General features: G+C 35.3%; 1 protein-coding gene across 8 annotated transcripts in view; it reads right to left on the bottom strand.

Moving 5' to 3' along the window:
• Caap1 (caspase activity and apoptosis inhibitor 1) overlaps positions 1-24,869 on the bottom strand; it is a 602,989-nt gene that overhangs the window by 42,416 nt on the left and 535,704 nt on the right. For 2 of the 8 annotated variants that reach the window (XR_009228870.1, XR_009228868.1), the window contains exon 12: positions 7,821-7,902. The exons of the other annotated variants lie outside the window; for them this stretch is intronic. The gene's annotated coding sequence lies outside the window, so the exon portion shown is untranslated. The remainder of the gene's footprint in view (positions 1-7,820; positions 7,903-24,869) is intronic. 8 annotated transcript variants of the gene reach the window in all.

Here is a 24,869-nt window from a genome sequence, read left to right on the forward strand (position 1 = left end):
TTATTCATTTATGTGCATACACTTTGTATTATGTCCTCATTTTTCTGATGCTTCCATGAACTTTCAACAGGCTAAGAGCAAAGGTATGCTTTTGAGTTATTCTGAAAGCTAACATAACATAGTGAAAAGAAGTTTATATTTTAGTTCTTTTTATGTTGAATCTTTACCAGTACTTTATCCAATTTATGAAAAATCTCCAATATACATAGAAGTGCCAAAAGAGCTTAAACTGCTTGTGTGTCCTCACTACTGATATTAAATACATGATAAATTTTTGTTATATTTGAGTCAGATATCTTTTATAAAACTAAATTCTAATTCATTATCCTTCCAAACTAGCCTATTACCAGGAGGCACTCTCTGGAAGTTGGTGTGTATCATCCTATGCACTATTCTCATCCTTTAAAGCCTTCCCCTGGTACAACTTTGGACATCCTATAGACACATATACTCCAAAATAATGGAGGTAGATACATGTAATCTGGTCATATGCCCTTCCCTGTTCTAATTTCCTCATCCTAAGAATATGCTTTTATGGGCTTCACCTTAAGTATAACAGCTTAGAATGTACCCATACACCTTCCATTCAAAGTGCTAAAGATGAAAATAAGTGTATAAATTTTTATCATGCCTTTCCTTATTTATGCTTCATTCTTACTGTTCTCGATGTGTTTGGGACACATTTGTCCCTTCAAGTATCTATACATAGCTCAACTCTGATGTATTTTGTGTTTGTAGATCTTCAGGTATTTATAAAACAGAACACTCTTTTGTTTTTAAGTTCTTTATACACTGGCAGTACTTGACAATGCCTGATACATTGTAGGAACTTAATAGACATGTGCTAAATGAATTAATGCATGAAGTGTTTCACCTGAATGAATGCATTAACTAATTAACCCATGAAAATCTGTAGCCATAATGCTTGCAGAACCAGAATCCAAACTCAGACTTCTCAAACCAACTGCACAGTACTTTCCATTCTGCCAAAATAACTGTCAAACAGATTTTTGAAGTCCGAATATATTGTTCACATGTTGGAATATAAAGGAAAAAAATATTTTCCAGATTAAAATATTTATCTTTAATTACACCTCATTCTATATTTTATACAATCTCTGGTCACAGAAAAACACGTAGTTGAAATTCTCAAGCAGGTATTATCAAATGATTCCTGTCCGTTTTTTTAATGATTTTCGTTTTAGGAGTGAAACAAATGGATCACAGAGAATGAATGCAGTAGTAGATCATTACACAAGCGATCAGTCAGCATCTTTGCCTACACGTTAAGGTTACTGAGTGAATGGCTCAGATTTATAATAGCTGAATTTCATGCCAGTATAAAAACCATAACCTAGCCTGAGTTATCATGAGACATTAGGAAGAAAGTATGGTGATAATATATCCATCCAGTTGCTACATAAACCGAAACACTGTGAGAAAGTTGGCTAAGCATCTTGATAACCTCGTTAATAATGTCTCCAAAAAGTCACACAATGATTTAGGGGAAATAATGTATGCCAGATAAAGATATATATAAATTAACATATGTACATATCACACATATTTCAGTCTTTAGACTTGAGCTGCATATTACTTATCTAGAATTGTCCATTAACAGATAAAATACCCCCCTTTTTTGCTGCTTCAAGACATCCTCTAAAGTTTTATTAAAGTTTCCTAGTTTTAAAATGTACCTTCTTCACCTGTTCCTGAAGAACTTTCTGATGTAATGAAATTACATTGACTTTCAATAGAAAATAACAGTCTTGTAGTTAACTTCTCCAAGGTTCAGTTTCTTGTTTATAAAATTGGCTCAATTTTCTGCAGCAGAGATACAGCAATGGGTTCACCAAAACCAGAGTCATTTTACAAGGTGCAGTGGTTCACATCTGTAATCCCAGTCACTGGGAAGGCTGAGGCAGAAGGATCGCAAGTGTGAGGCCAGTTTGGGCAACTTAGCAAAATCCTGACTCAGAATAAAAAAATAAAAAGGACTGGGGACTTAGCTCAGTGGTAAAGCATCCCTGGGTTCAATCCCCATTACTGGAAAAAAAAAAAAAAAACAGAGTTGTTTTCATTTGGGGAAGATTGGTTGACTACATTTCCCAACCTCCTTTGCAGGTATTTGGAAGAATGTGATTCTGTGACCAAAATGGCCAATGAACAGTGGAAGGTACCATCCTGGTCCTGTCCTTAATATGTATCCTATGTGTATCCTTCATTACTTTTCACACTTTCTTCACTTGCTAGTCAGTTGTCCTATGGAAGAAGTGCACACAAAAATGAAAGAAGGCTATATTAAGGGAAGTGGAGCCATAAAAATGGAAGAAAGCTATATTCTGAATAACTATAATGAACAGAACTTGCTTATTCTGGCTGCCACTACTTAACCCTCCCTGACATATATTGACTGTGATATGAGAGCCACTATTAAGTCACTAATATTATTGTGATTGTTTGTTATGGAAATTAGCCTGTCTATACTAATAGAAATACAAGTACCTACTGAAAATGTTATTGATATGTAAAATAACTTAATGACCATTAAAAGGCTTAGTAGGACTTGCTATGGTACCTGGTACTTATCAGGCTAGTTCTCTTCTTCTGCTAAACAGGGGAATCCAAATATGTCCAGTCTTTTACATTTTGGTCTTTGCATTCTTCAGTCTTTATGTTCTTTTGCAGTCCTGTATAAAACAATAAAAACCTTCTAGGGATAGTAACTCATTGTACTAAGATAATGTGAAGCTGTTTCTTAGAGAATGTATTTTCATTATTAAAATCTTCACTTCTTTTCACCTTTCATCTGACTCTTTTTAATGGATAAAAACATTTGAAATAGAGCCTTGAGAACTCATGTCATTCAGTTTGTCTCTTAAAGGTGTGCCATAAAATGTAAGCCCTACCTTGAATTCTTTTCTGGTTACATTAAAAGTAATCTATGACTCAGAAATGTTTTATGTAACTAACAAAGGACACACATGACAACCAGGTTGCCACTGCCCTTCTGTACCTACAAAAAATAAGTAAAATTGAGAACTACCTGTTGACAATTTAATTCCTACTAAAATGTGTGTGAAGTCATTTCAAAATAAGTTAGGATACTTGGGTCTTTTTTAAAAAATTGTTCTAATTAGTTATACATGACAGTAGAATGCATTTTGACAAATTATACACAGGTGGAACACAACTTCTCATTCCTCTCACTCCCCAATCCAAGTTCCTTCATTCTTCTCTACCTCCCCCACATTATGGATCAGCATATGCTTATCAGAGAAAACATTTGGCCTTTGGTTTTTTTGAGTTTGGCTTATTTCACTTAGCATAATATTCTCTAACTCCATCCACTTACCTGCAAATGCCATAATTTTGTTCTTTTTTAAAGTTGAGTAATATTTGTTTATCTAACACATATTCTTTATCCATTCAGCTGTTGAAGGGCACCTAGGTCGGTTCCATAGTTTAGCTATTGTGAGTTGAGCTGCTATAAACATTGATGTGGCTGTGTCACTGCAATATGCTGATTTAAGTCCTTTGGGTAAAAACTGAGGAGTGGAATAGCTGGGTCAAATGGTGGTTTCGGTCTAAGTTTTCTGAAGAATCTTCAGTACTGCTTTCCACAGTGGTTACACCAATTTGCAGTTCCACCAGCAATGTATGAGTTTACCTTTTCCCCCACATCCTTGCTAATATTTATTGTTGCCTATATTCTTGATGATTGCCATTCTGACAGGAGTGAGATGAAATCTCTGAGTAGTTTTGATTTGCATTTCTCTAATTGCTAGAGATGTTGAACACTTTTTCATACATTTGCTGATCAATTGTATTTCTTCTTCTGTGAAGTGTCTGTTCGGTTCCTTAGCCCATTTATTGATTGGGTTATTATTTTTTATTTTTGGTGTGTTTTGTGAGTTCTTTATATATTCTGGAGATTAGTATTCTATCTGAAGTGCATGTGGTAAAGATTTTCTCACAAAATGTAGGCTTTCTCTTCACACTATTGATTTTTTTTCCTTTGCTAAGAAGAATCTTTTTAGTTTGAGTCCATCCCATTTATTGATTCTTGATTTTACTTCTTGCGCTTTAGGAGTCTTGTTAAGAAAGTCAGTTCCTAAGCCAACATGGTGAATATTTTGGCCTACTTTTTCTTCTATTAGGTGCAAGGTCTCTCTTTTAGTGCCTAAGTCTTGGATTCACTTTGAGTTGATTTTTTTTTTTTGTGCAAGGTGAGAGAGAGAGTTGTAATATCATTTTGCTACATATGGGTTTCCACTTTTGCCAGCACCATTTGTTGAAGAGGCTACCTTTCTCCAATGTATGTTTTTGGCACCCTTGTCTAGTATGAGATAACTGTATTTATGTGGGTTTGTCTCTGTTTCCTCTGTTCTGTACCATTGGTCTATAACTTTATTTTGGTGCCAATATTATGCCATTTTTGTTACTATAGCTCTGTAGTATAGTTTAAAATCTGGTATTATGATGCCTCCTGCTTCACTTTTCTTGCTAAGGTTTGCTTTAGTTATTCTGGGTCTCTTATTTTTCCAAATAAATTTCATGATTGCTTTTTCTATTTCTATGAAGAATGTCATTGGGTTTTTAATAGTAATTGCATTAAATCTGTATAATATTTTTGGTAGTGTTGCCATTTTGACAATATTAATTCTGCCCATCAAGGAGCATGGGAGATCTTTCCATCTTCTGAGGTTTTCTTTAATTTCTTTCTTTAGTGTTCTGTAGTTTTCATTGTAGAGTTCTTTTACCTCTTTTGTTACATTGGTTCCAAGGTATTTTTTTAGGCTATTATAATGGAATAGTTTTTCTAATTTCTCTTTCAATGGGTTCATCACTGATGTATAGGAATGCATTTGATTTATGGGTTTTGATTTTATATCTTGCTAATTTGCTGAATTCATTTATTAGTTCTAGAAGTTTTCTGGTGAAATCTTTTGGATCTTCTAGATAAAGAATCATGTAATCAGCAAATAGTGATATTTTGAATTCTTCTTTACCTATTCGTATCCTCTTAATTTCTTTCTTTTGTCTAATTGCTCTGCCTAGAGTTTCAAGGATAATGTTGAATAGAAGTGGTAAAAGAGGACATCCTCATCTTGTTACAGTTTTTAGCAGGAATGCTTTCATTTTTTTTCTCCATTTAGAATGATGCTGGCCTTAGGTTTAGCATAAATAGCTTTTACAATGTTGAATTTTGTTCCAACTCTCCCTAGTTGTTCTAGTGTTTTGAACATGAAAGTGCACTGTATTTTGCCAAATGCTTTTTCTGAATCTATTGAGATGATCATGTGATTCTTGTTTTTAAGTCTATTAATATGATGAATTACATTTATTGATTCCATATATTGAATCAACCCTGCATCCCTGGGATGAATCTCATTTGATTATGGTGCACTATCTTTTTAATATATTTTTCTATGCGATTTGCCAGAATTTTATTGAGAATTTTTGCATCTATGTTCGTCAGGGATATTGGTCTAAAGTTTTCTTTCCTTGATATGTCTTTGTCTGGTTTTGGTATCAGGGCGATATTAGCTTCACAGAATGAGTTTGGAAGGGCTCCCTCCTTTTCTATTTCATGGAATACTTTGAGGAGTATTGGTGTTAATTCCTCTTTGAAAAATCTTGTAGAACTCAGCTAAGAATCCATCTGGTCGTGGTTTTTTCCTTGGTAAGATTTTGATGGTGTTTTCTATTCCATTACTTGAAATTGATATTTTTAAAACATGTTTGACCTCCTCATTCAGTTTGGGTAGATCATGTCTCTAGAAATTTTTTGATGTTTTTGATATTTTCTATTTCATTAGAGTATAAATTTTCAAAATAGTTTCTAATTATCTTCTGTATTTCAGATGTGTCTGTTGTGATATTTCCTTCTTCATCTTGTATTTTAGTAATTTGAGTTTTCTCTGTTTTTCTCTTCATTAGCATGGCCAGGGGTTTATCTATTTTATTTAATTTTTCAGTGAACCAATTTTTTGTTTTGTCAATTTTTTTAATTGTTTCTTTTGTTCCAATCTCATTAATTTCAGCTCTGATTTTAATTATTTCTTGCATTCTGCTGCTTTTGGTTTGTTCTTTTTTTAGGGCTTTGAGATGTAGTGTTAAGTTATTTATTTGTTGACTTTTTATTCTTTTAATAAATGCACTCAATGCAGTAAATGTTCCTCTTATACTGCCTTCATAATGTCCTAGAGATTTTGATATGTTGTATCAGTGTTCTCATCTATCTCTAAAAATTTTTTATTTCATCCTAATTTCTTCTACTATCCATTCATTATTTGATTGTGTATTATTTAGTCTCCATTTGTTACAGTAGTTTCTTATTTTTATTTTATTATTGATTTCTAATTTCATTCCATTGTGGTCTGATAGAATGCAGGGAATTATCTCTGGGTTTTTTTTTTCTTTTTGTATTTACTAAGAGTTGCTTTGTAGCATAAGATATGGTTTATTTTAGAGAAGGAGCCATGTGCTGCTGAGAAGAGAGTATATTTGCTCATTGATGAAAGAAATATTCTACATGTCTGTTAAGTCTAAATTATTGATTGTATTATTTGGTTCTATAGTTTCCTTAAAACACCTCAAATAAACCAAGATGCTTCAACAACAGAAGTTACTGATAACACAGTAGAAGAAATGTCTGAGAAAGAATTTAGATTGTATATAGTTAAATTGATATGTGAAGTAAAGGATAGTATAAGGAGTGAAATGAAAGAAAAAAATACAGGAAGTGAAAGAACACTTCAATAAAGAGTTAGAGATCATGAAAAAAAAACAAGCAGAAATCCTTGAAATGAAGGAATCAGTAAACCAAATTACAAATTCAAAAGAAAGCATCACTAACAGATTAGACCACTTGAAAGAAAGAACCTCAGACAATGAAGACAAAATATATAATCTTGAAAGTAGAGTTGACCATAGAGAGAAGATGGTAAGAAAACATGAACAGAACATCCATGAATTATAGGATAACATGAAAAAAACAAATTTAATAGTTAGCAGAATAGATGAAGGAGCAGAGATACAAACCAAAGGAATGCACAATCTCTTCAATGATATAATAGTACAAAATTTCCACAAACCTAAAGAATGGAATGAAAAACCAAATACAAGAGACTTACAGGACCCCAAATGTACAAATTTAATGCTGACCCACACCAAGACACATTATAATGAGAATGACTAATACAGAGAATAAATATAAAATCTTAAAGGCTGTGAGTACAAAAAAAATCAAATTACTTATAGGGGGAAACCAATTCAGATCTCAACTGATTTTTCAGCCCAGACCCTCAAAGCTAGGAGGTCCTGGATTAATATATTTCAAGCTCTGAAATACAATGGATGTCAACCAAGAATTTTATGTCCCACAAAATTAAGTTTCAGATTTGAAGCTAAGATTAAAACATTCCATGATAAACAAAAATTAAAAGAATTCACAACTAGAAACCCTACACTACAGAGCATTCTCAAATATTCCGTGAGGATGAAGTGGAAAAAAAAAAGTAAAAATCAGCAAAGGCAAGATCTATACTCCTATATAACAAATGAGAAACTAAGACAAATCCAAAACCAGAAATAAATCAAAATGACTAGGAATATAAATCATATCTCAATAATAACCTTGAATGTTAACAGCCTAAACTCATCAATCAAAAGACATAGGCAATGATTTTATTGTAAGACCTAAAATATTAAATGCTGCCTTGACATCTTTGAACCTCACAAGGTCCAAAGGCCTAACTGCAAGTCCCCCTATTCCCCTCAGGTTAACTCCCCTAGAAGTGGGAAAGACTACCCACCTAGCTGGTTGACCAATAAGTCAGGCCAACATTACTCCACCAGGTCTTCAACCAAACAGGTTTCACTTCCCTGCTTTGCTACCTGTAGAAATATTCAAACAACACAATCACATCCTCTGCAGGATTCAGGGGACATGTCACCCTCTTATCACTATGTCAGGCTCTAGGCAAAGTTACTTTAAAAATTATTCATGGAAATTCATCTAACACAGTTACAGATTGAAAAATTATGTAATCATCAAGAAGAATAAAGTAGATCTGTGTTTCTTCATTTGGAAAGGAAGGTTGTAAATTGAGATGTGTGTGTATATATATATATACACATACACACACACACACACACACACATATATATATCATACTCCAACTACATATAGTGAGAAAAGGAAGATTCTATGTAAAATTTGAATTAATTGTGTTTATATATTTTTTAAAAAGAAAGATATATGATTAAAATGTTACCTCTTATGCAATGCACAACTGACTGTCAATTAATGACTTAGAAGTTCCTGTAATGTTACCAGTAGGTAGTATTGATTAAGTAATATCCACATAGTTTGGATTTTAGATTTATAGTCTAGAAAAATTGGTGTTTTTTATAAAAATGGAAAGGTTTAAGATATATTATTACCCTCAAGAGAGGGCTAACCAAGATGTGGGTAAGGCCTATGTATTCTTATTGTAAAGGAGGTGTGGTTCTACTCCAATACTATCTGGAAAGCTCAAACAGACACAATATTGAACATGAAGAAAATTCAGAGAAAAAAGTCCCCATGGAATATGCAGCATATCAGAGTTTATATAGCATTGCAACTAAATTAACCAATGAGTTAAATTTTACTACCTCATGTAATTCTCAATTATTTTTAATAAGGTAACCTGTTAGGAGAGCTTTCTTATTACTATCTATTTAAACATTTAAGACTCTCAATGGACAATAAAAAAAAATTGTCTTCACTAAATAGTAAATGCTAAGAAGATCTTCTGAAGACACAAGTTCAACTACTAAAGCATAATCCAGACTCATGATAACAAGATCAAGCCATCCATGTAACTTGGGGATTCTCTGTCATGGGTAATTTGTTATTATAGAAGCTATGCACACAGATCTTTTTAGAAAAAAATAAAGTGGATTAATGCTTCCTCTGGTAACCAATCGATACATAAAAAGCCACTCCAAACTTTCTGAAGTAAAGAAACACCATTTTATTATTTTCGGATTCTAAGATTCAGGCATTTGGTCAGGAAAAATCAGGGATGACTTGTGTCTGCTCCATGATGTTTATAGGTGGGATCAACTTAAACAGGTACTGCATTTTTTTTCTTTAAGGAGCCAGATAGTAAATATTTTAGGTTTTAAGGGCATGTACAGTTTATCTCACATATTCATCTTTGAAATGCATTAAAATGTAAAAATTAATTTTAGCTCATGGATATTACAAAGATAGGCAGCAGGCAGACTTGGTCTATAGACTATTCCAGTGCTTATCTGAGGCCTTTTTCACTCATGTGTGTCATTGAAAATGGAATGACTTGCAGGCCAGGCTCATGTTGATGAGAGGATCTATACATAGACTTTCCACCTGGCCTGACTTCCTAGTTAGGTTCAAGAGAGACCATCCCAAAAGTAAGTGTTCTAAGAGAATAGGAAGACACTGCAAGGTTTCTTCTCATCTAGTTGCAGAAGTCACACAGTGACTTTCTGTCACACTGTGACTTTTCTTTCACCATATTCTACACATATCAAGTGAGTCACACAAATCAACCTAGATTCAAATAAGGGAAAATTCATCTTCTCCTCTTCATGGAAGAGCACAAGATCACATTGTGTAAGAGTATGTGAGATGGGTTTTAGTTTTCTGGCCATCCTGGGAAGATAGAATCAGCGAGAACCCTTCCTTCACTTATAAGATAGGTAAGTATATAGAGAGATTCACATCAGTACCTGAAGACAAATCTACAGTACTATCTTACAATTAGATCTATTAGGTATTTGTACAACCTACTGCCTGTATTCTCCCCCATGATGGATTCTGTTCCTATGTCTAATTTTTTCTAATTAATTATTTTTATGATAGCATCTGTTTTAAAAAATGTCCAGTATTTATCAGAAGTATCTCACAAAAAGAGAAATTTAAAAAGCAAAATGAATAGTCAGGAGAAGTTATGACTTCCCATTCAAATTGCTATTCCTCTTATATTTGTTTTTTATAAGTATCTCATCTCCATAGCCCTTGGAAATGCTTAAGTTTTTCAAGTTGTATAAAGTCTCTTTTCAAATTGATGAACCGTGTATTATATGCAACCAATATACAGCCTCATTTTTTTATAGTGGTCAGGTAGGTATGGCTCAGCCACTTAGTTTTTATAGAGATATTTTTTTAAATTTGGAACATAAATTAAATTAAATATTTATGCCAGAGCTGCCAAAATGAAGACAAATAGCTATAGCAAACAATTCTCTTAATAAGATTCAATCACTATAATGCAAACCGTTGTCAAAAAGGGTAAATGCAAGTTAACTTTCAAAAAGTTTTGCTTCATGATCCATAGAATTAATAACTCATGTCATGAACACTGAAAATTGAGTGCATCTTAATATTCTTTGTTACTCCTTTGTGTTATTGCAAGTATTTTTTTTTAATTTAATGTCCATCTTTCTTGCAAGGGGTCCTTTCAGAATTAAAAATATAATTATATTTTCTCATCTAATTAAAATGTCAATCAGTTATTTTGGCATATTAAATGTAATGGCTGTTACCCAAGTTTTCTTTTCATTTAGATTCTGATTATTTTGCCATGTCACTCAAAAATCTATGCTTTGCAACTTGTCCAAGATTTTTTCCCCCTCATTAGCATAAAACATCTTAGAGTCCTGCTGGTAGCACTTTATCTAGTGCAGGAAATGATTTGGATAATAAACAGCTGGAAATCAAAATGTTATGTACTGGCAGGGGAAAAAACAGATTAACAATTATACAAAATGAATATAAATTTCTTTTCTCTACCATAACTTATAATTTTACATATTGAGGTTTACAATTGAAGAAAAAAAAAGTTCCAGAAAAGTAAACTAGAAGATAATCTTTCAGACTCTCTGCTTCTCTTTCTTTGCCAGTCTTTCTTTTACCACCTCTTCCATTTCTCTGCTTTTATGCATACTCTCTTCATTATCTCCTCTCTATAAGATGAGGCTATTGAGCCAAATGATTTCTAAAACTATTTACAGTTTTAATATTTTCAACTTGTATTAACTCCTTAATAGAAGTTCCAAGGCAGTAAGTATGCTAATAAAATGCAGGTGGAATTCATATTTTCATTTTCCTTTTTTTTCTCTTTACTCATTATCCTCCTGTTCTCCTCCTCCTCCTCCTCCTCCTCCTCCTCCTCCTCCTCCTCCTCCTCCTCTTCTTCTTCTTCTTCTTCTTCTTCTTCTTCTTCTTCTTCTTCTCTCTCTCTCTCTCTCTCTCTCTCTCTCTCTCTCTCTCTTTTTTGGTCCCATGTCAATTTCTTGTCAAGCTACAAACACCAAGCTTCTATTTTATTTACTTTAATTTTATATAAAAGCAACCAAAATGCTACATCTTTAATTTTTTTTTCCTGAATTACTAGAATTGCTGTTTCTCTTCAGGCAATTCTCCAGAGGAAGAAAAAAAAAGCACATGAAGAAAATATTTGTATATTTGAAGTCTTACATTCTAAGCTCCTGTGTTTAGCTCTTGGGGAAATGACACCTTTCCTTTGGAGGAGACTACCATCAGAAAGAAAAATACCAACGTACCTGCTGTGTAATTGCAGGGCTATTATAGGGATTGAAAATGAGCAGGAAAGTTGACAATTCCTCAGCTGCCAGCCAGGACTAAAATTCTGACATTTAGATGAAAAAACATAGAGCCAGTTCTGAACTGTGATGAAACCAGGTGGTCTCTGATCCACAGGATGCTCCTAACTTCTCACAGGCAATTGAACCCCAAGAGTTATCACCCTAATTTACAGGAAATATGATTGAATGAGGTTTAAGGAAAAAAAAATAAAGCACCGGACCATGAATATTGTAATAATATTAGAAAACTTACTTGTCACACAAGAGAAGTATAAAATAGCCAACCAATTTACTTAAATTACTCATCTATAATATTTATGATGAACCATTTTAGTTTCACATTGGGTAGAGTGTGGCTTAGAGAAATGATAAGATATAGTTATACTTCAGGGAAGAAAAAAATAAGCGTACTGCTTCTTCTCTGAAGTCTGTGATTTGGAACAGTGCCTGTTTGGGAGAACAACTGTTACCAGAGATGAATGCCAATGTACCGGCACTATTTTTCTCAAAATATTTTGAGAGTGGTTGCTCCTCATTCTAATTCCACCTTGGCATTGGTGCACACATACTTAGAGGTGTGACACAGCGCAGATGTCTTCGTGTGCTGTATTACGGTCCATGGACATTTCGTGTAATCTCACTGACCTCAAGACTGGTCTCCTTGCATCCCAATAGAAGTAGTCAAGGATGAGGGCATTCAGAGTTTAAACCAATTTGGCTAGGAGACTTAGTCACACTCAGGCACAATTTCCAAAATGGAAACCATTCGGTGTTAAAGAAGTCAAACACTCTCTTCAGAATAGCCCTTAGACTCAGGGTCAATTCTAAGAGAATCTAACAAGAACTCTTTTGTCTGAATAGTTTCCAAATCAAATCCTCCAGCCACAGTATACAAGCTGCAAATGCCTGCCTTTCTTAATAAGAATCTATCCCTATCTGACACGGATCCGGTGGCTGACAAGTATGAAATTAATTATTCCATTAAATTGTCTTTTAAAAGGGCAATTTCAATAAAATAAATGCTGCTTGGTTTCCTACCTCCAAATCCTTTATTTATTCAATCACTTCCTGAAAGCTAATATTCAACAAATCCTCTCATCTACTCTATCTTCTTATTCAAAAAAGGAATAACTGGATTAAATATTTATTACAGTACTTTTGAAAGACAAATGGAACAGTAAACATAAATATAGCCAAGGATTTGAACTCAAATAAGTAGCTTATGCTATTTCTTACTCAAATTTCATGAAACGCTTAAAGATTCCACAACTTCATTGAGTACACAGTGGATTATGACAGGGGCTACCAGATAGTAGATACTCAAAAAAACATACACTTGATTTTTGTTGTTGTTGTTGTTCAAAAATTTTGTTACTTATTTGACATTTGTGACATTTTTAAATTTGTTTGAATTTTATAAAAAGAAATTCAATATTTTTTATTTGAGAACATGCTGTTTGCCTCTATAAATAATTTGAAGTCTTCTCCCAGCCTTCTAACTTCCTAGTACAGAACTTAAGTCATCTTACTATTAATTGACTGTTTTGTGTTACTATTTGGGTTCAATCTATGCTTGACAGGTGCAATATTTTTTTATCTAAATTATCCTCTTGATAACAACTCATTAATGAATTACTTCAATGAATTAGTCATCTACTTATCCTACCTTGACCCTTCAATTTAGCAAAGTAATCAAAACTGACACATCCAAAAAGTGGTTGACACTTTGGACAAAGAGTTAAGTGTCTGCAGCAAACAGCCCCAGAGCTATCCACATTTGAATAAGGCCTTTTTTTGTTGTTCATAACGCTACATAATTCAATTGTATTATTTGCTTCCCATGCACCAGAGAGAACTGTAAAAATGGTTGAAATGCCATAGCAAAGTGTTGAGAGCCACAGCCAAAGGGGCCCCAGCAAACTTCCAGCTGCCAGCAAACTTCCAGCTGCTGGCTGATGATTGGCTCCTCGGCCCCAGCAACATCTAGCTGATTGGCTCCTCTGCGGTGATGCTCATTGGACTGTTTCCCTGCCCTTTCAGACCACGGAGCTGCTCATTGGGGGACTTTTTTGGCTCCGCCCACGTGACCCAGCCAATCGGCCTCAAGAGCAGGAGGATTGTGGGAGGTGGAGAGAAGCTTGTGTGAGAGAGAGAGGCTTGGGGAAAGCCGGTGGTGGCAGTTGAGGCTCTGAGGGTTTTTCCTGAGAGACTATTTTGTTTGTCGTGTGTGGTTCTAAAAATAAAGTTAGTTTCTTTTGACAAGTGGCTCCTGATTGTGCCCAGCCAGACTGCGGCATTTGGTGGCTCGCACGGGGAGCGACTGAGGGTAAGTGAACTGCTCGCCCCTGAGGGCAGGGCGAGAGGATGGGTAGCCATTTTAAGATTCTTCTTTTGTTATTTTGTTTCACTTTTGTTTTAAGTTGCCTGTCCCTGGAGATGTGTAAGATGGAAGAAAAACCGCTCACATCTGAGGAACAGATAGGGAGAAAGGACGGATGGACATTTCAGGAGGCTATTATAATGATTTTGTGTTGTTCCAATTTTGTTTCACTCAGTTTCAGTTTTGTTAGGCGTTATCTTGTTGGGTTGTATTATAGTAGAAATATGGGATCAGAAATTAGTAAAAAACAAACTGAAAGAGTGTTAAGTAAATTGTTAGAGGAAGGAGGCATCTCAGTAAAATCAAGAACAATCAGGGCATACGTTGATACAATACAAAAATGTAGCCCATGGCTTTTTAAGGAGGAGTTGTTAAATATATCACAATGGAACCATCATGGTGAAGATTTAAAAAGAATAGAAAAGAAAAGCCCAGGGACTCTGCCAGTTGGCACATTGCCATTGTGGACATTCGTATCTTGTTTGCTTAGTCCAAAGCCTTCAGTTCAGACAATGGTAGAGGAAGGAGAAGACATAATGATTCAAGTAAAAGAGAAGGTCTCTCAAGTTAGTCAGACAGAGGAAAAGATTCAAGTAAAAGAGAAGGCCTCTCAAGCTAGTCAGACAGAGAAAGAAAGTGTAAAACAGAAAAAGCCATCAGGGGGAAAGTTACAACAGGAGACTGCTACTAACACCTTTCTATCACCAGAGGGTGTAAGTGTCCAACCAACAGCACCACCTCTACAGGAGACTGCTACTAACACCTTTCTATCACCAGAGGGCGTAAGTGTCCAACTAACAGCGCCACCTCCATATGCTGGGAGGCCCCCAACCCCCGCAGTTGATAGTTGGGATCCTGAGACAAGGTCTCAAATATTAACATGCCCTGTATTTGAGGCAGGAGGGCAGCGATTTTACCAAGTTTTAAATTTCAAAACAGTGAAGCAGCTAAAAGAGGCTGTAACAACCTATGGTCCTCAAGCACCCTTCACTGTAAGCTTGGTGGAATCCATTAACAACTTGAACATGACGCCAGCAGATTGGGCTAATATGTGTAAAGCTGTGCTAAATGGAGGACAATACCTGTTATGGAAGGTTGCCAATGAGGAATTTTGCAAGGAGACGGCTAGGCGAAATGCAGCAGCTGGTTATCCTCAGAGAAATCTAGATATGTTGTTAGGAAAGGGACCTTATGAGGATCAGCAGCAACAAATTGCATATGATCCTGGCATATACGCACAAATTGCTGCAGATGCAATTAAGGCATGGAAGACTTTACAAGGACATGGAGGTTTACAAGGTCAATTATCTAAGGTAATACAAGGAGCTAATGAACCTTATGCTGAATTTGTAGATAGGCTTATTCAAACAGCTACCAGAGTTTTTGGGAATACAGAACAAGCAATGCCATTACTAAAACACCTGGCTTATGAGCAAGCGAATCGTTGGTGCAGAGATATCATTAGACCATGGAAACATGAAGATTTAAACACATATATTAAATTATGTAGAGACATTAATGAACAAGAGCAAGTCGTGGCAGCTGCAGTAAAACAGGCTTTAGATGCCAGAGACATTAATGAACAAGGGCAAATTGTGGCAGCTGCAGTAAAACAGGCTTTAGATGCCAGGCCAAGAACATGCTACAATTGTGAACAAACAGGACATTTTAAAAGGAATTGCCCCATTGGAGGAGGGTTTAACAAAACTAGGTATCAAAGGAGTAGAATACCAGGTATTTGCCCACGATGCCGTAGAGGGAGACATTGGGCTAATGAATGCTGTTCTCAAACCACCATAGAGGGTACTCCATTATCAAAAAACGAACAAGGACCAGGTGTTTATCCACGATATCGTGGAGAAAGGCATCGGGCTCCATTGCCAAAAAACGGACAGGAGGGCCCAATGCTCCGGGGCCCAAAACCACAAATATACGGAGCACTGGAGGAACCCAGCAACCCCATCAGGGTAGTGCCCAGGACACATTGTCCATCAGATCCCTCATCAGACAAACCAGAGGGAGCGCAGGGTTGGACATCTGCGCCTCCGCCAGAGCAGTACTAACTCCAGAGATGGGAGTTCAAATCATTCCCACAGGGGTGAAAGGACCTCTTCCCAAAGGAACAGTAGGCTTATTATTGGGACGCAGCTCTTCTACTCTAAAAGGACTTATGATAAGTCCTGGGGTAATTGATCCCGATTATGAAGGTGAAATAAAAATTATAGCCAGTTCTCCAAAGGGTATATCAGTAATTTCACCAGGAGATAGAATAGCACAGTTACTAATAATACCCAGCCTACATGATAAATTTTCCAGTCGTACTGTAGAAAGAGGTTCCAAGGGATTAGGCTCCACAGGTGTAGATTGGGCTATGCTTTCTTTAAATTTAGATTCTCGCCCCATGCTAAAACTAAATATTCAAGGACATGAATTTAATGGGCTACTGGATACAGGTGCAGACCTTAGCATCATCTCTCGTCAAGAATGGCCAAAACATTGGCCATTACAACAAGCCACTCAAACGCTTCGAGGCCTAGGAGTGGCGACTAATCCCCATAGAAGTGCAATGGTATTAGATTGGAAGGATCCTGAAGGATGTGAAGGAACTATACAGCCATATGTATTGGATCATCTTCCCGTAAATTTATGGGGACGAGATGTCCTAGATCAATTAGGTTTGACATTAACAAATAACATCAACCAAAATGCACCCACTATTATGACTAGACAAGGTTTTAGGAAAGGAAAAAGATTAGAAAAACAAGAACAAGGTATAGCAGCACCAATACAAATAGATCAAGGAACAGACAGACATGGGTTGGATTTTCAGAAAGGGCCACTGAGACAATAAAAATTACTTGGAAATCAGAAAGACCAGTATGGGTTCCTCAGTGGCCCCTGACTAAAGAAAAGATACAAGCAGCCCATGACCTGGTCAAACAACAATTAGCAGAAGGACATATACAACCTTCTGTATCTCCCCATAATACTCCCATTTTTGTCATCAAAAAGAAATCTGGTAAATGGAGATTATTGCAAGATTTAAGAGCCATTAATAATGAGATGGTTATTATGGGACCTGCTCAATCAGGGATTCCTCAGTTGTCTGCTTTGCCAAAAACCTGGTATGTTTTAGTTATAGATATTAAAGATTGTTTTTTTTCAATTCCAATTCATCCTGAGGATAGTCCACGTTTTGCATTTACTATCCCTGCACTGAATCATGAAGGTCCTGATCAGAGATATGAATGGAAAGTACTCCCTCAAGGGATGGCTAACAGCCCAACTATGTGTCAAATTTATGTTAACAAAGTAATCCAGCCACTTAGAAATCAAAATCCTGAACTACAAATATTTCACTATATGGATGATGTATTATTAGCACACAAAGATAAAAACACATTGCTAGAATGTTATGCCACACTTACAAACTTATTAAAAAATTATAATCTAGAGATAGCAATAGATAAAGTACAATTAAATTTTCCAATTAATTATTTAGGAGTTCTATTATCCTCAACCATGGTCCATCCACCAAAAATTCAAATACGAGTAGATCAACTCAAATCACTTAATGACTTTCAAAAGTTATTAGGAGACATAAATTGGATAAGGCCTTATTTAGGTATACCAACAGGAGAGTTGGGACCTTTATTTGATATCCTAAAAGGTCCATCAGATCCAAATTCACCCCGAATGTTAACGCCTGAAGCAAGAAAGGCATTAAAAATCATTGAAACATATATGGAAAATATGCATTTGGATAGAATTGATATAAGTTTGCCTTTATTATTTATTGTACTACCAACAAAAAATATTCCTACAGGAGTATTTTGGCAAGAAGGTCCATTATTATGGATACATTTATCTTATTCTCCTAACACTATTCTTACTAGGTATCCTGAGGCTGTAGGACAATTAATACTCAAAGGAATAAAAGCAGCAAAGGGAGTGTTTGGAATTTCTCCCAATAAAATTATTACTCCATATACTATGAATCAAATTGATGAGTTAGCTAATGAGTTAAATACTTGGGCAATAATCATGTGCAAATCTAATGTTTCATTTGATAACCACTTACCATCTAATCCTTTATTGTCTTTTTGGTCATTGCATCCTGTAATTTTTCCAAAAATGACAAGAAAAACACCTATCATGAATGCTCCAAATATATTCACTGATGGGTCAAATAATGGTACAGCAGCAGTAGTTACCCCTGATCAAACTTTTACATTTTTAGTACCCAAACAATCAGCTCAAAAGGTAGAGCTTAATGCAGTTTTACAAGCTTTTGTGATGTTTAAAGATTCTGTATTTAATTTATTTTCTGATAGTCAGTATGTAGTTAATGCTATAGTATCTCTTGAAGATGCTGGTAGGATTTCCCCTTCTTCTACTGTTTTCTCTTTGCTTTCCACTATACAAAGTCTAATCTGGGACAGAAAAGATCCATTCTTTATAGGACATATCAGGGCACATACAGGATTGCCTGGAGCCCTTAGTTTGGGCAATGATTTAGCAGATAAAACTACACATGACATACATATTTTCTCTACACTAGAAGAAGCTATAAATTTTCATAAAAAGTTCCATGTCAATGCTAATACTTTACAAAAGCATTTTAAAATAACTAAGGAACAAGCTAGACAAATAATAAAACAATGTCAAAATTGTGTGACCTTTTTACCACAAGTTAATCTTGGAGTCAATCCTAGAGGATTGATACCTAACCATATTTGGCAGATGGACGTCACACACTTGCCAGAATTTGGAAAATTAAAATATTTGCATGTTACAGTTGATACTTCTTCTGGATTTTTGATGGGCTCCCTTCATGCCGGAGAAAAAACTAAAGATGTTATAGCTCATTGCTTACAAAATTTTGCCACTGTGGGTGTTCCAAAACAGTTAAAAACAGATAATGCCCCTGGTTATACTTCTACCTCTTTTAAACAATTTTGCTCAACATTTGGCATTACTCATATAACAGGAATCCCATACAATCCACAGGGACAAGGCATAGTTGAAAGAGCTCATCAAACTATTAAAATGTACCTATTAAAGCAAAAAGAAGGAATTGGGAAGGGGTATATATTCCCCAAAGATAAACTTAAAATAACCCTTTTTACTCTAAACTTTTTAAATTTGGATTCATCAGGACTTAGTGCTGCAGAAAGGCATATGTGTCCAAAAAATGTACATAAGCCCAAGGTACTTTGGAAGGATATTCTAACAGGACAATGGAAAGGTCCTGACCCAGTAATTGTCTGGAGTCGGGGGTCTGTTTGTGTGTTTCCACAGGGAGAACAGCAGCCGATTTGGATTCCAGAGAGATTAACCAAGGTCCTGACCCAGTGATTGTCTGGAGTCGGGGGTCTGTTTATGTGTTTCCACAGGGAGAACAGCAGCCGATTTGGATTCCAGAAAGATTAACTAAAGCGATTTCTACAGACCAAAAAGAAGATGATTTGGCTCAAATCCATAACAACTGATATCCAAAACTCCAGTTTGGCTATTCTTACATCTGCAACAGAACCAGGATGCTTTTTTCAATATCTATTTTATTATTGCCCTTTGCCATATCATGAAGTTCTATTTTGTGTTTTGAGCTCATACAGACCTAGGTTAATGTTTTGCTGATCAGTTCTATTTTTTGACTATAGAGTTTTTAAACATTGCAATGGAGATTTCACCTGTAAAAAGTTATAAGGCCTTTACTATAATGTTATGTGTTGTATGTATTATATTATGTGTGCACACTTGTGTTTTGTGTTATATGTTTGAATGTACGTATGTCCATATATCATATATGATGAGCGCTCATGATAAAATGGATCCAAATATTTTTTTTTCATGTGATTTATATGGTTTAATTTAAATTGGGTAAACAACTGTTGAGGATTGTTTTAATATGTAAACAAAAAAGAAGGTTAACAGATCTGTTTGTTTACTTTCACCTTTCCTTTTCATTATATTTAATAATTCTCTTAAAGACAATGTAAATTGTTAAGAAAATTGTTTTCTTTTAGTGCCTTCTGTAATGTTACATAATTTTTTCTTTAGCCATTATTGCCAGAATTTCTATCTTCATCCCAGTGCCGGTGAAGACAATGTAAATTGTTAAGAAAATTGTTTTCTTTTAGTGCCTTCTGTAATGTTACATAATTTTTTCTTTAGCCATTATTGCCAGAATTCCTATCTTCATCCCAGTGCTGGTGAAGTCAAAGATAAAACCAATCTACAGCTTCTACAATAGCCATCACTGAACTGCTTGCAGAACTTGCCTGGACACACTGTGAGCTCACCTGTATGCATTGTGAACTATCTGTTGGTGCAGTGACTTGTGGTAGTGTTGGGGTATTTTTGCTGATGATGTCACCGATGGTACAATTTTTCAAAGGAGCCCTCAATTGGCTTAATGTCATGGCATTTTGCATCCTCCTCTACTAGTGATGGTCTAAAATTTGGGGGCCAACAGAGGTGAGGCAAAGAACCTCACCCCCCCACTGGTGCAAAGGCCTATCCACAAGTATGGCTGTATGCTGGACCGGTAGTCAGTGACGGGTATGATCCAATTGCAGTGGTACCAACCTAAGAGAGGAGGCTGACGCCTAGAGGTCAGTTCATCCGATGACGGGTAAGGACCATATGTTGAATTGGACTGCCTAACAGGCACGGTCCCTAAGCCACATGCTTGTTGTTTAAACAGAGAGGGGGAGATGTTGAGAGCCACAGCCAAAGGGGCCCCAGCAAACTTCCAGCTGCCAGCAAACTTCCAGCTGCTGGCTGATGATTGGCTCCTCGGCCCCAGCAACATCTAGCTGATTGGCTCCTCTGCGGTGATGCTCATTGGACTGTTTCCCTGCCCTTTCAGACCACGGAGCTGCTCATTGGGGGACTTTTTTGGCTCCGCCCACGTGACCCAGCCAATCGGCCTCAAGAGCAGGAGGATTGTGGGAGGTGGAGAGAAGCTTGTGTGAGAGAGAGAGGCTTGGGGAAAGCCGGTGGTGGCAGTTGAGGCTCTGAGGGTTTTTCCTGAGAGACTATTTTGTTTGTAGTGTGTGGTTCTAAAAATAAAGTTAGTTTCTTTTGACAAGTGGCTCCTGATTGTGCCCAGCCAGACTGCGGCAGCAAAGTGCAGACTGTCTGCTTAGTACATTTTGAATGAATCTGTTGAAGGATGGATAAATGAATGAATGCAAAAATGCTTTTTTTGTGTCAAATATATTTTTTAAATCTCTACTAATAGATTCCAGAATGTTATAAATGATGCAGTCTGGTGTCTCCTAGGTTTCCATTGCTGCAGTTGTTTTTGCAAAAACAATAAAAATAGAGTTTTAAAAATTGTCCTTAAATTCACATCTTAGAGATTAGGAGTTCCATTCTGGATGATGGAAGTAATAAAACACAGAGATTAAGAATAAAGGCTTTTCTGAGTTTGACAGACTTGGTTTCAATTTCTGGCTCTGCCATTTATTTTATGTGTAAATTTAGGTATTATCGTTAATCTCTTTGAATTTATTTTCTCACTAGTCAAATAGGGAAAAATGTATCTTACTTTATGAGATTATTCTGATCATTAAGTAAGATAGTGCACAGAATAAATTAATGCAGTGCTTGGCACATAGTAAATACTCTAAATATAACCTTAAAAATGCAAAAATCAAAACCAACAAAAATCCCATAATGTAGAGGAGGGTAACTAGGCATGAGGTAATTTAAAAAAATAGAATGATGATTTAAAGATGAAACAAGTACTTCACTCAGTTTGAAATTTTCTTTCAGTGATGTTAAACCCTGGAATTTACATTTATAAGTTAGTATATGATCCCTATTTTTCAAATAAAATGGATAACATTCAGAAACCCCAAATTTAAAATAATTCAATAAACTTTATCTACATGAATAAGTCAAAAGAAAAATTTATGTCTCAATTTTATTAAAAATGAGTAGTATGCACAGCACTACTATTAAGAGTGCCTTATCTGTACAGCTATTTCATACAGCAAGTACAGAAAATGACTCAAAAAATGACAACTGGAGCTTTTATTAAAACTAAAATATGTTCCCAGGCCTGGCAGCTGAGCTATCCATTTGATAACATGTGAAGGATTTCCAAGGGCAACACCAAGCTCATTACTGTTCAATGCATTTTCTCATTAGTTATTCTCTCCATCAGTTGGCCAAGTTATCTGGATCAAGGCTATGCCCAAACTCACAGTACCATATAAAAAGGCCCAGAGATGAATGATCCTCTAATGCTCTTCTCATGTGCTCACCTCTCTACCTAGCTGCAATGTCTCTATTTGCTTACTTTGATTTTTCAGTACTATTTGACATGATCTTTCTCTTTTTTTCCTCTTACTAGAAAAATTTTCTTTTGCTATATAGTGGCTTTGCTTATTTGTATTATTTACTATAAGGAATGTCAATTACACCCCCAGTCAGTGCACTTATCTTTTACATATATTAACATTTCAAAACAATATGATCTAATCATTATTGAATCACCATAATAGGGATCAAAGATTATGGTTATTGAGCAAAGAAGTTTGGGGGCAAGAGTGGGGAATTTGGATATGTGAAAGCATAGGGAATCTAGAAGACTAGTTAGCATTTCTCTCCAACTGAATATCTATGACATGCATAGTATTGGAAGCTTCAAAAAGGGAGTAAATAACTTCCATAAGCCATCTCAACCTTCTTCCACTTTGAGAAATAGTAGCTCAAATGACTTAAGAAGAGTTGACACTGTGAAATTTAAGACATTCCATGTTTATTGGATGCTCATTCGCCTGTTGATCACACAACCCTATCTCTAAAGTGTACTCACTATTAGCAGTGACTTGAACCACATAATGATGAAACAGCTATTTTTTTTCAATCAGGAAAACTACAAACTAATACTAAAATGAGGAGGGGGAAATCACTTCAATTGTTTATTCAACTAAGTTAAATACTTCAGTTAAAAAAAAAAAGTTGTACCCATAGACCTTTAGCAGATATAGGTTGTTCTTATTATTGAACGTAATTCCAAAAGAAACATAAATCTTTTTCAAAAAAAATTACAAAGCGACCGCTTGAAAGAACAAGATCTTATTGATGTGGTATATTAGAGGTATTATTGCAACAGGGTAAATTTTTAGACTAAAATGAAGGAAATGAAGATATTTGTTGCAATCCTCTGACTAGGAAAACATTTGTGATGATTTGGTAAATTCCAGGGTGTGCCTCATGTCCTACTGGAAGTCAATAACACTGGCTGTAACTGAGCTCTGCTGTCAAAGGCTCCCCCTCACCCCCATGGTGACCATAGGTATGACAAAGTGGAAGAGAAAATCATTCCAGAATTCAGTATAAAAATAAAATGTGTATTATTCTAAAATATTGATTTCTTTATTGACTAATATGAAATTTGATTATCAAATATAATTTCTCACTGAAACAACAGTAATATCCATCAGTGAATGTTGTCACCACTTTTGAGCTTAATCTTTGTTTTAAAAAAGTTTGATAATGTTGCTCATGTATTCACTAAGTAAATGTTTCCATTTTGTTAAAGTTGTGCTATCATAAATCTGATTATTTGGCTTAATATCAGTTTTAATTTTGATGATCTAATATGCAGAACTATCATATTTATTGTTTTTTTAAATAAACTACTTAATATAAATACAAACCATCCAAAGATAGGAGAAGATAAGATCACTTGCCCCACCAAAAATAATTGAAGTACCAATTAAATTGTTTCTTGACATATATTTTTAGTACTTTATACGGAAATTCTTATTTTCTATGATTTCCAATATCACTGAAGAAGCTAAAATAAAAAGAGTTCTTGTTTCATTTTTTCTATTAGAGACTATCACCAGGGACAAACTTCACCTTGCAAGGTTCAAAGAGTTTAAAGACCAATTGTTTGAAAACATCAACATGAGAAACATCCACTTTCATGCATTAGTACCTGATTTAATGAGCAAAGCTGGAGAGGAGCAGGCAGAGTGGTCAGGTGACAAATTGGGAGTCCAAAAACTAAAGATGCATAAATGGGGTACGATGATTCTTCCTATCTCTATATATTAAACTAGAAGCTAACAAGACAGCAGCGAAGGATGTGTGAAAAATCACTAGGTGCAGCTCAAGAACTGAGAAAGAAATGCTGACAGGCTGGAAATGGCAAGCAAAGATAGATGGGACACAATGACAAGATGCGCTTGCATGGTGAGCTTTTTTAGCATGCAACTTATTTATTTTATGGCCATATTAGTAATACAATTGAAATGCTATGATCTGATTACATCCTTGAGTATTCAGATTACAATTCTTTTATTAGAAGCAATAAACCAAGTCCGTTTTCTAAATCCTTTTTTTATTCAATAAAGAAGAGAGTTAAATGCACATAGGGAGAAAATAAGAGCATTTCACTCAAGGGAACTCTGGGTTGCTATTTGGAGAATTTCCAGAAGATTAAGTTATAGCATTGGGAATTTATGGTTTCCAGGACTTGAGAAGCTTATTTCATGACTGCGTTTCATGATGTGCACTTTAAAAAAGAAAAATGTTCCGCTAAATGCATTAGCTCTCTACATAATGAAGAATCCATGCATACAAGTCCATAAGAACTAACCGGCAGTACTCTGTAATTTGCTGAATTTCTAAGTAAAGTTACTCTTTTTTTTCCTCTCTGGTTAAAGAAAAAAATGCCTACTTACTTTTCAACAGCCTACATAGTCATCCCCATGACTCAAAAACTATGAATTCAGTTTCCACCTTTAAACTTCTGTTATTTTTACAATATATAGATAAATGTTAAAGTTATTAAAATAGATGGATACATTAGGACCAG

Source organism: Marmota monax, unplaced genomic scaffold, assembly GCF_021218885.2.
Source record: "Marmota monax isolate L192 unplaced genomic scaffold, Marmota_monax_Labrador192_F-V1.1 WCK01_AAM20220418_F8-fsc00033, whole genome shotgun sequence".
Classification (NCBI taxonomy): Eukaryota; Metazoa; Chordata; class Mammalia; order Rodentia; family Sciuridae; genus Marmota; species Marmota monax.